General features: G+C 42.3%; 1 long non-coding RNA gene across 2 annotated transcripts in view; it reads right to left on the reverse strand.

Moving 5' to 3' along the window:
* Positions 1-13069, reverse strand: part of LOC124574488 — a 46786-nt gene that overhangs the window by 18161 nt on the left and 15556 nt on the right. For both annotated transcript variants that reach the window (XR_006972309.1, XR_006972308.1), the window contains exons 3-4: positions 9565-9633; positions 1870-1926 (exon numbers count right to left, since the gene is read on the reverse strand). This is a non-coding gene — a long non-coding RNA (uncharacterized LOC124574488). The remainder of the gene's footprint in view (positions 1-1869; positions 1927-9564; positions 9634-13069) is intronic.

A 13069-nucleotide genomic window follows, 5' to 3' on the forward strand; every position in this document is an offset into this window, starting at 1 on the left:
TTTCCCCTTGCTTTCAGCCGTTCATAGTACCAGAACAGCAAGGCCGTTTTGGTTAATGTTACAAGGCCAGATCAGTCAATCATCCAGACTGTTGCCCCTGCAACTACTGAAAAAGCTGCTGCCCCTCTTCAGGAACCACACGTTTGTCTGGCCTCTCAACAGATACCCCTCCATTGTGGTTGCACTTACGGTATGGTCATCTGTATCGCTGAGGCACGCAAGCCTCCCCACCAACGGCAAGGTCCATGGTTCATGGGGGGGGGGGGGGGGGGGGGGGACTAAGTACAAGTGTAAAAATTGTAATGTGGGTTGTGTGTTGAACCTTGTTTTCAAATTTATCATACTGAATTACATTATTAAGAATCTTTCAAATGATCCTAAATGGCTTTTCTTATAATACTTATAAAATCTCCAAATATATTGTTATGTAACACTTAAATACAGTAACCTGCACATCATCTTTCTGACGTGCAATGTGCACAGTTCGTGGCACGCTGCACCGATCAGTGGCATCAGCTCAGCGAAGCAGACTGCTGTAACAAAAGGGTTAATCGAACAACATGTAACAACCCAAATTATGCTATTGTGAGTTAGCACTTTCTTCCACCATTCCCTTCAATTACAAGTGATGCTGGCCCAGACGGAACCACACTCAGTTTTTCTTATAACATGGAAATTAATGAAGCTAAAAAAAAGATCTTTGTGGTGAGTAAGCAAAATATCACTGCTCAAAGCTCAGTGAGCAACTGTAAACCACCGAATCCTTCACCTACTGATGGAGTAAAATTACATCAAATGGAAGATCAAAGAAGAATATTGCAAGCCAAATCTATCACACAAAAACTGATTTTAACAAGAGAAGAAACTTTCTAATATTGTCCATTTTAAGCACCAAAGGTAGCTATTTTTAAGGCAATCTTTATACATATTTTAGCATACAACCACTAATTTTAGGAACATAATCCACAGCAACATGTTTTTGGGGTCAAGCTGCCATCATCCGGCTTCAAAATTAATCCTTCATAAAATGCACTTCAAAAACATTCAAGGTAAAAATAGAAAAACAAATAAAATTACTAAGCTACGAAGTCCTTGTCTTACTTGAAAAGTGGTAGCATCAGATTCCCTGCTTCCTAATCCATGTTAACACACATCCTTCGAAGTACTGCTTTTAGGGCACCACTTATTTATAAACACGTGTGCAGCTCTGACGTGCACTGAGAGGCAGCTGGTGTGACTGATGTTTACTGCCTTCCATAAACAATGTTTTGAAGAATATGCAGATAAGGATGCAGGGAATCTGGTGCTTCCAGTTTTAAAGTAAGATGATAGTCTCCATGTCTGAATAATCTTATATTTTGACCTCCAGTGCTTCTGAAGTGCATTTTATGTAGGGTTAACTTAGACAGCCCGATGATGAGAGCTCGACTCTCGAAACACATTGCTCTGGACTTGTTCCTAATATTAGTGACTGTATGCTAAAATATTTATAAACTGCCGAACCTTTTCACACCCAGCTGCATAGACAGACATTTCAGGAAAGACCTCATAAAGGCATTTGTTTGGAGTGTTTCGCTGTACAGAATGAGATAAGAACACAAGCGGCAGACCGAGACTGGAATACTTTGCCTAGATCGTGGACAGTAACGACTGCACCACATACCACTCTCAAGATGAAGGCCCAAGAAAGAAAAGCGTTGTGCACTGCCGACAACCAACCTTACGATTGAAGAACTAAGAAGAAGGAGACAAACAACAGAACCACAATTTCATTGAGAAAATGAGTTGCAGTCAGGCCTTCTTACTGAGCTTATTGCAACTTGTATTCTAGTTGTAAGTACTGAAATATTATAAAACTCAGTGACTCACCAGATTTATTAGCAATGGGTGACTGCCAACTTCAAAGTCCTCCGGCGATTCATCAAGCTGGAAAAATTTACAACAGATGTCAGATTTATAATGTTTTCGTGGTGTATGAAATTTACATGACGGAAATTATGTTTAAAAGGTTTAATTCTCTGTTTCCTTATGGTACATTACTGAATACTTTTGACACTTCACATTTCACTTCAAGTAATCATAACAAGGGCCCACATTTTTATGACAAGTCATATTTTTTCCTGAACTTCATGGTCAATTTAACAACAATTTATGCATAAATTCAGGTGTTATAGTATAGATAAATGTACTTCTATTACGCATCCAAAGTCATATTTACATCTTTTTTTTCAGTAACAGGTTATATTTCCGCCAACTTTTGCAAAACTTTATATATTTGTTGTATCTTATATGGACACACGAAGAAAAACATGAAAATGTTGCTCACATGACAATGTTTCAGATTATAATGCCACAAATAAACACAACAATTACTACAAAGCTTTATTTATCAAGACTTTAGTAGACTGGTAGAAGCCGACCTTGTGGAGAATCAGTTTGGATTCTGTAGAAATGTTGGAACATGTGAGGCATACTGACCTACGACTTACAACTTATCTTAACATAGATTAAGGAAAGGTAAGCTTATGTTTCTAGCATCTGTAGACTTAGAGAAGGCTTCTGACAATGTTGACTGGAATAAAGTACGATAATTAGTTTAGACAAGAAGAGAATAGAAGCTTTCGAAATGTGGTGCTACAGAAGAATGCTGAAGATCGGATGGGTAAATCATGCAACTAATGAGGAGGTACTGAGTAGAATTGAGGAGAAGAGGAATTTGTGGCACAACTTGACAAGAAGAAGGGATCGGTTGGTAGGACATGTTCTGAGGCATCAACGGATCACCAATTTAATATTGGAGGGCAGTGTGGAGGGTAAAAATCGTAGAGGGAGACCAAGAGATGAATACACTAAGCAGATTCAGAAGGATGTAAGTTGCAGTAGTTACTTGGAGATGAAGAAGCTTGCGCAGGATAGAGTAGCATGGAGGGCTGCATCAAACCAGTCTCTGTACCGAAGATCACAACAACAGTAGACAAGTAGCATTACACACTAGTCAGTTTGCTGATGTAAGACACTGTTGGGTGGGGCCAACAAAACATTCTCAAAACTAACAAAGGCACCTCCCGACATGATAAACATCGCACACGTGGTCACACTACTCAGTGAGAATATAAACTCAAGTGGTTCAACAAAAGCGGTCCATCAGCATGGAGTTGCAAGGTTTCGTTCGTGAGTTTGATGATAAGTTCTTCAGCACTGGTGGGGAAATGTTATTTTGTTAATTAAGTGAAGTCCAAGTTAGGGCAGAAAAGCACTTTAATGTGCAACAGCACTGTAATACCACCAAATACAGCAGCTGTGTGAAGAGAAATGCTGAAAATGGCAGCAGACAAATGCTGTTATTTGAGCAGACAGGTTCATCTTCAATTGTACAAACATTTAAAGACAGGTGAAATAATGGTGTCTTGCAACATCCCATCTGAGAAGCTGAAGAATCCACATTTCAGACAGTTCTTGAGAAGTACACAAAACATCCTGTTCCAGGTTAATCAAATTGAGAAAGAACTATTTATCAGTGTGCTATGAAGAGTAGCTAAAAAAATTAGTGTTGTTGAACTAAAGATCAACGTCCCTATACAAAGGTACCAATGTGGGGGGACATTATGTTGCAGATGTTATGGGGTGTTCTGAAAGTTGACAGGCCTGGAAAAATGTTCCTCCTAATGCGTGAAGCTCTTGAGAGAGAGTACAAAATTCAACAGTTGCCATTTTGTTTCACAACTCTGTGAAGCTACTGTGACAAGATGTTGTGAGCAGAGAAAATGTTTTGCTTCTGGCAACAGATGGTGCTTCATACACGGCTAAAGCAGCTGAGGGCTTCAAATTCTCTACCGCAGTATGGTTTATGTCATTTGACTCGTGCATGCGTTACGCAGAGTTGCAGAAGAGGTGCGATCAAATTGCTCTGATGTAGGAAAATTAATTACTTGTGGCACGACAATTAATGTGAACGTCCCGCTACAGGTGCAGAAATCCAAGGAACGAGCACCTTCACTGCCCCTCCTTCCCCCACCTTGTGCTTAGATGATTGGATTCCTGGCTTAGTGCTGCTGAATATTACTGGATGATCCACACTAAAAGAAAGGTAATCTTTTGTGAGCTCAATAGCTATGAATCAAGTGCTACCAAAACTGTGAAAGAGGTCTTTACACACACACCTTGTCTGGAAACTTGGCATCACCAATGCCAACTTTCCAGTGGTAACAAAAGCCATCACAAGACTGGCAGCTGCTGGTATTCAACTGAATTTTGGAAAATGATGTCAACAATGAAACAGGTCAGCAGTTATTGACCTCTCCTATCACCTTACTTAAAGAGGAGTTTAACAATGGTGTATTTCAGTTTCTCTGGAAAAATGTCTTGACTCAGTTGATGCATTACATATTTCTAATAATACCAGGCTTATTTTATGAGAATAAATCTTTAGTACTCTACTGGAACACCATCAAAACCAGATAAGTTTTTATTGATGAATAAGTTCAAAATGGAATGAAATTTTAATCACGAAATAACTGTTACATGATAAACATCACCGTGAAGTTTGACAAGTATCAGACTGGTGCTTCACGATATGACACTTGCCGTTTCTGTGAGTGCATTTAGTTGATTACACTGTCAGTTTTAAAAGAAAACAGCTGCAGATCCTAAGAACAAAATCTGTAACTGTGCGCTACCGGCCGTTCTGCCAAGTTGTCAGTTACATTTTATGCACAATATTTCGACATCTCACGCAGCCATCTTCCACAGATGCTATGAGTTTTGCTGTTACTCACTTCCCAGACTCCAACCAGACTGTGTGGAGTGGAGACCACCCAGCAAGTGCACAAAACAGTAAAACTCACAGCACCTAAAGAAGAAGGCTCGTCCAGTTGTTGAAATATTGTGCGCGAGATGGAAACGACAACTCAGCAAAACACCAGAGTGTACACCTTTGATCAGTCACCCTGAGATAACCAGAGAGGTCACAACAGTGCTGCTTAAAACACAAAATTGTTTGTCATGCAGCATTCCATACTCCTAGATTTCTGTAAAGCATCTGACACGGCACCACACTGCCGACTGTTAGTGAAGGTACGAGCATACGGAATAGGTCCCCAGATTTTGCGAGTGGTTCAAAGACTTCTTGAGTAACAGAACCCAGTACATTGTGCCTGATGGTGTGTGTTCATCAGAAACAGGAGTGCCCCAGGAAAGTGTGACAGGAAAGTTGTTGTTTTCCTACATATGTAAATGATTTGGTGGACAGTAGTCTGTGGTTGTTAGCTAATGTTGCTGAGGTGTACAGTAAGGTGCCATCGTTGAGTGACTGTAGGAGGATAGTTGATGACTCAGACAAAATTTCTAGTTGGTGTGGTGAATGGCTGCTACCTCTAAATGTAGAAAAATGTAAGTTAATGCATATGAGTAGGAAAAACAAACCCACAGTTTACAAATAATGAGATGCTTGACACACTCATGTCAGTTAAATATCTAGGCGTAATGCAAAGCGATATGAAATTGAATGAGCATATAAGGACTGCAGTGGGGAAGGCGAATGGTCCACTTTGGTTTATTGGGAGAATTTTAGGAAAGTGAGGTTCATCTGTAAAGGAGACCACATGTAGGACACTAGTGCAACCTCTTCTCGAGCTCTGCTCTAATGTTTGGGATCCGCACTAGGTCGGACTAAACGAAGACATCGAAGGAATTCAGAAGCAGGCTGCTAGATTTGTTACTAATATGTTTCAACAATAACCAAGTATTATGGAGATGCATCAAGAACTCAAATGGAATCACCGGAGGGAAGACAGCATTCTTTTCGAGGAGCAATATCCAGAAAATTTAGAGAGCCACCATTTGTGGCTGACTGCAGAGCGATTCTACTGCCGCCAATGTACAGTTCTTGTAACGACCACGAAGATAAGCTCAGAGAGATTAGGGGCCACATGGAGCCATAAGACAGTTGTTTTTCCCTCGCTCTATTTGCAGCTAGAACAGGAAAGGAAATGACTAGTAGTAGTAGAGCATGCCTTCCAACATGCACCATACAGTGGCTTGCGGAATCTGGATGTAGATGTAGATTCCTATGAACATTGTTATTTGTCATGTAGCTAATATGAATTTTCAATTCTTAAATCTACAGATTCAGATAATTCTAGAAGGAATGGCCAACAAGGAATGTTTTCTATTTTCTTATCAACTGCCAAATGTTCCTGCCCAAATATCTTTGCTTTATGTTTGTAGTATATGTTGAAATCCTTTGCATCAGAGTACATAACTTAACTCCGAATACTAGACCCAAAGGAACCTGTGCAAATCACTTTTCAGTTGAAGGAAATTTTTATTATAAGCAACAAAAATCGTTGTGACATAAATGTACCAGGAAGTGAGTGTAAGAATTTCGAGATCTGTAAAGCAGCCTCTGCAAGGGGCACCACCATCTCTCTACTTTACATAATATTCTCGCTGCTCATTTCTCCTGAATAAAAACATTATTTATTTTAACAATATTGTGAAAAGCCATACAGAGGACTAGAGGATGGACGGACGGACGGACGGACTGACTCTCTCTCTATCTCTATCTCTCTCTCTCTCTCTCTCTCTCTCTCTCTCTCTCTCTCTCTGCCACCTGTGGCTACTGTGGCTGAGCTGAGTCGTATATGCGCCCGACAGGAGCCGCTATCCAGTTGTGATGGTAAGGAGGCGGCATGGGGTGAAGAGTGGGGTGGGGGAAGGTGTCGTGCTGCTTGTGGGAGCTTGTAAGGGCGCAGTGGGGATAGGGTAGGGCATTTAGGTGCAGTTGGGAGGTTTGTATGTGTGGGGAGTGGGGGGGGGGGGGGGGAGGATGGGAGGGGAGGCGATTGGGAAAGGAGGAGAGAAGAAGAGATGGGGAAAAAGACTAGTGACTAATGGGTGTGTTAGTCGAATAGAAGACCGTGTATTGCTGGAGTGAGAGCAGGGAAGGGGATAGGTAAGTGGAGGACAGGGACTAATGAAGGCTGAGGCCAGGGGGGTTACGGTAATAGGATTGATTGCAGACAGAGTTCCCACCTGCACAGTTCAGAAAAACTGCTTCCACAGGTAGTCCTACCTCTGATGCGGTAGAAGATGCCTGACTGGAGTATGTGGTTGGGAGAATGTACGAGATAGGTCTTACCTCCAGGTCTATTTCAGGGCACACTGAGAGGTAGTGAAAACCGTTGCTCCAGTCGTACGTAGTGCCGAGGCACAAGATGAATGCTGCTCTGCAGCCAGATGGTGAGCAAGTAGGAGGTGGTAGATGGCTGGGAGACAAGGTATGCGAGATCTGCTTCTGTAAAAGGTTGGGAGGGTAATTTCGGTCTGCAAAGGTCTCGGTGGGGTACTCGGTATATTCGCTCTGGCACTGCTCGTCCCTGCAGATGGAATGACCACGGGTGGTTAGTCTGTACGCAAGCAATTTCTCGGTACGGAATGGGTGGCAGCTGTCAAAGTGGAGGTACTGTCAGTGTTTGGAAGGTTTGATACGGACGGAGGTACTGATGAAGCTATCCTTGAAGTGGACGTCAGCACTGAGGAAGGTGTTGAGGTTTTGGGGGAATGTGGCTAGGGTGACCTCAGCCCTCAGTCCAGATCATGAGGGTGTCACCAATGAATCTGAAATGGTGAGAGGTTGGATTCTGGGCAGTTAGAAAATATTGCTCTAGATGGCCCATGAGTAGTTTGGCATAGAATGACCCCATATGGGTGCCCATAGCTATTTATTTTATGTGCTTTATCCCAGAGGACAACTCCTTATGAACACTATGCCTTGTAGGTCAAAAGCTTATTTGTGACAGTCTTTTTGTTGTGCCTATCTGCGACTCAGCATCTCCGCTATATGGTGAGTAGCAACTTTCATTTTCATAAAACAAGCCAACAGTTTGTTTTACATTTACACAGTGGAAGATGCTACAAACAGTGTTACCATTACTGTGTGACCATTAATGTGTACTTCTGTTGCCACCATGTTTGAGTGCAGTACCCATTTCCAGCATTAAGTGCGGCACTATATACCGTATGGCCTAAACACTTCTTGAAACAGTTCACACATTCTAAGCAGCCACTAATTACACTATAGCTTGGAACATTATGGCGAACTCACTCAATTTGACCTTTCATACAAAATTAGGGTTTCAACACTGCTGTGGTCTTCAGCACAAAGACTGGTTTGAGGCAGCTCTCCGTGAAGTCTATCTTTGGCAAGTCTCTTTCCTGATCACAGTATAGGTACAACAACCTGCATCCACTTCAGTTTGCTTAGTGTATTCAAACCTTGTTCTTCCTCTACAATTTTAACCCTATCCCCTCCATCACCAAAATGACAATCCCCTGATGCCCCAGCATACATCCTCTTTTAGCCAAGATGTGACATAAATTTCTTTTCTTTCTAATTTGATCCAGAACTACTTCACTAATTATCCACTACCACTTATCTTCAGCAGCCTTCTGTAGTATGACATTTCAAAAGCTCTTCTCCTCTTGCCTGAAATGATGACCGCCCAAATTTCTCTTCCATACAAGGCTATACTTCATATAAAGACGTTCACAAAAGACTCACCAAGATTTAAATTAATATTCAATATTAATAATTTCTGTTTTTCAGAAACGATTTGCTCGCAACTGTGGCAACGCATTTGATATGCCAAGCTGGCGGAGACCGTTCCTAGGGCGTGCGACATCTCAGTTGCGAGTGGCAATGGACGGCAAACTGGATGGCAGCGGCTGTGGTGAATTCGACAGTTCCTGACTGGCAATGTCACTGCCTTCTGCTACCATAGCACGAACTTAAATCTTCAGTGTGCAGAGTACTACAGCTTTTCGACTGGCTGCTCGGCCGGGTCAGAGAAGCGGAACACAGCCTCAATCGCTTAACGCCAATGCTAACAGTGTGCAGCAAGTGTCGTTTTGGTGCGGCCACTGGCAATGCCCTCCTAACACAATCTACTTGCCGACTTCTCGGCCCTGCCGTGGTTTGTGCAGCTGGCAGACACTGGGCTGCCAGCAGTCCGTGATAGGTGCGCTGCAGCAATTTGACTCTTACAGCTGCAGTCTTGTTTCTGTACAAGACATTTCTTTTCGCTCCCTGTATTTCATGCGTGACAACTTAAGAATTCCAAATAGTGCATTCCGAGCAGTGTCAGCAGGAGAAAAATATAAACGTATTAAAATCCACAGGCTTTTGGAATCAGTGTCATCTCCTCTCTGGTGCCTAAAGCTCACCAGACCTTTTCCTTCACCCCTCTTTCCATCCCCCTCAACTCTTCTGTCAGAAGAATGAGCCACTGGCTCTGAAAGCTTGCAGATTTCAATATCTTTGCACATGTTTCCTCCTGCCGTCACTTGGTGAGTAGATTTTTTACCTATTCAATTACATTATATTTTCAAAAATTGATTAATTTTTTTGCTATATTAAATAGTGTATTCCAGTCCACAGTGTCAGATTTAACACATCTATCTAAAATGTATGCTTCAATCTATCTTCTAAGATACATCATGGGTCATTATTGTCTCCACTTAAGCCAATTCATTACCAAATGCAAATGTCTTAATAACAAAACTTACCACATGTTTTTCCTTGAGAAGCACTGGGACAAGTGAGACCAGCACAGGCTCTTCTGCCTTACAATATGCCTAAAAAAAGAATTAAACCTGTATCTCTGTACACTAGATATTAAAAGTGACTAGTTAACATTAACTTTAATCCAAACAAAAGGGAGCGCAATCACAACTAAAATAAAAAATGCAAAGTTAGGCAACATACACAACTACACATTGAGCTACACCCTCAGTCCTACCAACGAACAATTGGTACTAACTGTACACAATTTTGACAGGAGAGTGCGTGACCGTGCTGCTAAGCAGACCCCATTTGTGTTTTGGCAACCAGTCCAAGTCCACAACAGAGTCATATGAACTTACCCTACATTATGTCTTGTAGCATTACAACGGCTGTCTGTAACAGAATTACTTTCTCTGTGTCAACCAGCTCTGACTCCAGAAGGATCAGCAGTGCAGAACCCAACTTTCATTCTTCTCTTATGACATTGTGAGAGCCACAGATTGGGCCAAACAGCTGAACAGATTATTTCTAAACTTTCAAAAAGCATTTGAGTTGGTATGATGGCAATGCTTTATGGACAACAGTACAACTGTATGTGATATCAAACAATGTTTATGACTTCATTATCCACAATAGGCAGCACGCAAATACGGGCTGTACCTATAAGTATGACATTATCCTGTTAGAAAGCAAATATCGAATGTAGCCTGCATTACAAAATTTTTGGTAAAGTTCAGTTAGACAGCACTTTTAGTTCTATATCTCTCTCATCCCTTCTTCAAATCCCACATAACTAAGGGTGAAACCCCCCCCCCCCCCCCCCCCGTCCCTCCCAATTTCTCTCTCTCTCCCTCTCTCTCTCACACACACACACACACACACACACACACACACACACACACACACACAAACTCACTACTCACACACTTAACTGCACCTATTGACAGTTACATTCGATTCTAGTAATCGGGCAATTTACAATTTACATTACATCATTTGCCAGTCCTTGAACGATATGCAAATCATCTTCAAGACTCACTACATTTAACAATAATTTCCTAACAATATGAAATCCCTGTACACAATGGCAACATTTGCAAAGAGCTTCACAGAGCTAGCAAGCTAGCCTACCTGTACACTTATGCACAGTAGGTTGGTTGGTTGTTTTGGGGAAGGAGACCAGACAGCGAGGTCATCAGTCTCATCGGATTAGGGAAGGACAGGGAAGGAAGCCGGCCATGCCCTTTGAAAGGAACCATCCCAGCATTTGCCTGGAGTGATTTAGGGAAATCACGGAAAACGTAAATAAGGATGGCCGGACGCGGGATTGAACTGTCGTCCTCCCGAATGCGAGTCCAGTGTCTAACCACTGCACCACCTCGCTCCGTTGTTGCACAGTAGAATTTTGACGCAATACAATGTGTATTTTCCAATTCACTCACTATCAACTGTAGCAGATAAGAAACTGCATCCACAGGCATTCTCTGCTACAGCTAAAGGACATTCAACAGATTGGAACACCGTGGTCTGATGAAAGAAAGAGACTTCATTCTGAAAGGATGAAACAAATTTGGGCACAAAGAAAGGTCAACCATCAAACGTGACATTGATGGATTGTACCTCGTGTGGTCCTACTGGGCCCATACGTGAATAATAATTATCTGTCACTTATTATAACTTCATCAATGTCAACTGCATGTTGCTGTGGTCTTCATTCAAAAGACTTTTGTTTTACTCTGCACCCCAATGGTACTGAGTATGTTACACCATGAGTGGTCAAATGTCTGGTATTTTTACCACAACGCATTTATCAAGTGCTATAAAACAAGGAAACCCACCAATAAATTACAACACTCTACCAACTGGCCTATACTGAAATATTTATGTCGGCCCACAGTGTATTGTACCTCAAAGCTCTTGTGTCATTAAGCGTCATCATCAACAGCAAAAGGCAACAGCAAACATGCACTGTCAAACATAAAACTCTTCCTCGAACATCTCAAGTAAGTATGTTATACTCTCAAGGCACAGTTGTTAAACTAAAGCTGCCGCTGTCACCTACCAAAAATAGCACTCGACTGCAAAGCATATGTCAGAGCCCTCAACAATGTTACTTTCTACTGTAAAATTTATGAAAAACAAAAGTTCTAAAAATTCTAAAAACAATTACTACACCTGTGTTTCATTGTGTGCATCCATATGGAAGGCAACTGAAAACATTAAACCTAATGCCGCTAATTCGAATAAATCTGTTGCTGTTCCCTGAGGAGATATCGCTAAAGTGACACTAATGTCATCCAATTTAACACGCAAACTGTACCTCGAGAGTGTAACGTGCCAATATGAGATGTTCTGAGAAGAGTTTTATGTATGACAATGCACATTTGCTGCTGGATTTTACTGCTGATGATGCCTAATGGCACAGAAGCTTTATGGTATGTTACATTAAAGGGAGATATAAATATTTTTATAGGGGTCAGTATGTGTAGTATTGTGATTTCTTAACTCGTTTCCATATTTTATAGCACTCAATAATGAGGTAACATAGTCCCAAACATGTTGCGGTAAAAGTATCACACGTCTGACAACTGGTGGCATAACATCCGCAGTACCGATTCACACGCCTGCTGTACAATGGCTTTGCAACAGATAAGCAGCTTCCCACATTGGTGTATCCCAATCAGACCTCTTCTTCACGCACAACTACCACAATCTATATCTTTTCGGACCTGCTTCCCGTAGTTACACCTAGGTTTCCCTCTACAATTCTTACCCTCCACACTTACTTACCGAGTGGAACAACACGGCACTGAAAATAGGCTACTTCTGTTCTCAGAGAGCTGGCAATGACGTACCACATTTTCCTCTGACACGGTCCACTGTGTGGAGCACTAGAACCGCCCTCCTGAGGCTCAAATCCATTCACAGGACACAACACTAGCACACTCACTCTCCAGATTAAAGGGGTAGACACAGCACTGTCCACGTCCAGGTGCAAGCCAGCCTACCTCAATGCAGGCTACCACTAGACACAGGGATGTCGCCACATTGCAGCCCTCAACACTGCAAGTCTTCCAAAACAGTGTGGCCCTCGTGCAAACTGATGAGCCACCACACTCCCAGATGCGGCAGTCATTTAGCGGCACCACTCGACCCACCGTCATCCGGCCACGACAGAAACACACACCGAGTGAGGTGGCGCAGTGGTTAGGACACTGGACTGGCATTCGGGAGGACGACGGTTCAATCCCACGTCCGGCCATCCTGATTTACGTTTTCCGTGATTTCTCTAAATCGTTCCAGGCAAATGCCAGGACGGTTCCTCTGGAAGGGCATGGCCGACTTCCTTCCCCCTCTTTCCCTAATCCGATGAGACCGATGACCTCGCTGTCTGGTGTCCTCCTCTAAAACAACAGAAACACATTGCAGAACGAAACTGTGTTTCCATTTCGACCCAGCAGGTATTAATAGCTCAAGTCAGTAAAAACTATTTTAATGTCTAGATCC

This window comes from Schistocerca americana, unplaced genomic scaffold, assembly GCF_021461395.2.
Source record: "Schistocerca americana isolate TAMUIC-IGC-003095 unplaced genomic scaffold, iqSchAmer2.1 HiC_scaffold_217, whole genome shotgun sequence".
Taxonomy (NCBI): Eukaryota; Metazoa; Arthropoda; class Insecta; order Orthoptera; family Acrididae; genus Schistocerca; species Schistocerca americana.